The following is a 2,777-nucleotide window of genomic DNA, read 5'->3' as shown; positions in this document are numbered from 1 at the left end:
GAGGCAGCTGAGTGTGAGATGGGCTGATTCTTAGACTGTGTCACAGAGCTGTCCCCCGGCCCCCTGCACCTCCCAGCCCTGCAGCTGCTCCTACACAGACAGACCCCATTTCACTGTGCTTTGCAATGTTGTGCTTTGCAGATAATGTGAAGTTTGTGGCCACCCTGCATTGAGCAAGCCTACTGGTGTCATTTGTCCAACAGTGTGGCTCACTTCCTGTCTCAGTGTCAGATGCTGGGCATGCTCACAAGATTTCCAGCTTGTTCATCATACAATAGCATGATTGAACACTTCAAAGACTAAGGTCTTGAATCAGCATTATTTTTTTAGACAACGGTAAACAACAAAATGGGTGACTCATTTGATGGCAATACTTGCTTGATGGCGGTGGTCTGGAACCGAGTCCACAGTATCTCCGAGGTCTGTCTGTATTGGGAGAGGCAGAAGGTCTTGAGACCTGACAGATGGACCTCAGGGACCCCAAAGTCATCTTGGGGGAGAGGAAGCCCAGACTCACCTGACCCTCTACCAGCAGGGTCCCAGTGGCCATTGCTGAGTCCCAGGCATGCAGCTCCAAGACAAGCGTCCAGACCTGAAGAGGGCTGAGCTGGTGAGGAGAACAGAGCAGAGACGAAGTCAGCCAGAAGCCTTCTCCAAAGACACCACGTGACAGGACTGTGAGACCCCTGGTCTTCTACAAGACAAAGCAAAGGATCAGGCCAGATTGGCTGAGGCCTCCATTCAGTAACAGTAATAGTAACAATAACAACAACTCACCATCAGAGGATTAACCCTCAGCACCCACCCAACAGCTCCATATAATACATGAAACCCAAGAGGATGCAGGCTGTTAGAGACTGAATTGTATCCCCGTCAAATATGGCTTCTAAACCCAAACCCCGGTGTTGTTGTTAAGTGCTGTTGAGTTGGTTCCAACTGATAGAGACTCTGTAGGATTTGCGAGGCTGTCAATCTTTGTGGGAAAAGAAAACCTCATCTTTTTCTCACCCTAACCCTTCTATCTGGGAGTCCTGGTGTGGCGCTGTGGGTTAATGCGCCAGACTGCAAAGCCATTTGAACTGCAAGGTCAGAGGTTCAAACTCACCTATACAGGGTTGCTGTGGGTCGGAATTGACTTGACGGTACTCAACAAGAACAGCAAACCCTTACATCTGTGGAAAAAGTCCTTATGTGGCACTGTGGGATAAGCACTGGGCTGCTAAACACAGGTCAGCAGTTCAAATCCACCAGTCGCTCTGAGGGAGAAAGATGAGACTTTTTGCTGCTGTAAAGATTTACAGCCTAAGAAACCCATAGAGGATCTCTGAGTCGGAATTGACTCTACAGCAGTGGGTTTGGCTTTTGGTTTGGCGATCAACTTAGAAATTTCAGTCAATGAAAACTCTATGGATCACAATGGTTCGACCCCCAACCAATTATGAAGACAGCTGTGTTCCCGTGTGTATGGGGTACCATGATCCAGGGTCAACTTGCTGAGCTAATAGCATACGTATGGAAGGGCCCCTGGTGGCCCATTGGCTAAAGTACTCAGCTGCTAACCAAACGGTTGGCATCTGAATCTCCCAGCCACTCTGCAGGAGAAAAATGAGATAGTCTATTTCTATAGATTTACAGTATTGAAAACCCTTGTTGTTGTTGTTGTTAAGTGCCATTGAGTTGGTTCGAACTCATAGCGTCCCTTTATAGGGTTTCTAAGGAGTGGTTGGTGAATTTGAACCGTTCACCCTGTGGTTCAAACCGATCTCACAGTCCAGTGCATTATTCCATAGCGCCATATCAGGACTAGGGGTAGTTTTACTCTGTCCTACGGAGTCCTGGTGTGGCGCTGTGGGTTAATGCGCCAGACAGCAAAGCTATTTAAATTGCAAGGTTTTCTGTTCAAGCTCACCAGCTGCTTCTCGGAAACCCTATACTGGGTCTCTAAGGGTCGGAACCGACTCAACGGCACTTAACAACAAGACCATCATGGAGCCCTGGTGAAGTGCTGTGGGTTAGGCTTGCACTGGGCTTCTAACTGCAAAGTCAGCAGTTCAAACCCATCAGTTGCTCCACAGGAGAAAAATGAGGCTGTCTACTTCCATAAAGATCTACAGTCTTGGATACCTTAGATAGGGCTGCTATGAGTTGGAGGCAACTTCGTGGCAAGGGATTGTTTTTATACCTATGGGTTGTCATCTGATTTGAGAATGGGTTTTAGTATTATTGTAGGGTGTGTCTAAGTTAATTTCTTTTGAGATTTAAAAGAGGAGATTTGTCAGCAAACAGCAAAAAAAAGCAGAGCTGGGGGAAGACAGGTGCCATGCCAGGCGAAGACCACCAAGGAGTCAAGCCAAGGAACAGAAGATGAGAAGACTCAAGACCAACAGAGAGCCTGTGGCACCTTGAATTTGAACTTCCAGCTCTTAACTGTAACAAAATAAATTCCTGTTTGTTAAAGCCACCCCCCCTTGTGGTACTTCTGTTATAGCAGCAGTACGTAACTAAGACCAGTCCTTGCTGTAGATTATGCAGAAAACAAAAATCGAGGAGGATGTGAGCCCCAGAACCCCAGGCCATTACTGTCTCATCGATTTTAACTCAATAGCACCCCTAGTATTACAGGGTGCATTGAAGGAACTGGCAAAAACACGACACTAGGAATTGACGGAATAAAAATGGAAATCTTTCAAGAAAGTGAAGCGGTTCAGGAGGCACTCACACATCTCTGCCAAGAAATTTGGAAGACCAATATCTGGCCAACTGATTGGAAGAGATCC

The sequence above is a fragment of the Chrysochloris asiatica genome, unplaced genomic scaffold (assembly GCF_000296735.1).
Source record: "Chrysochloris asiatica unplaced genomic scaffold, ChrAsi1.0 scaffold00116, whole genome shotgun sequence".
NCBI lineage: Eukaryota > Metazoa > Chordata > Mammalia > Afrosoricida > Chrysochloridae > Chrysochloris > Chrysochloris asiatica.
Note: the sequence above shows the minus strand (reverse complement) of the source record.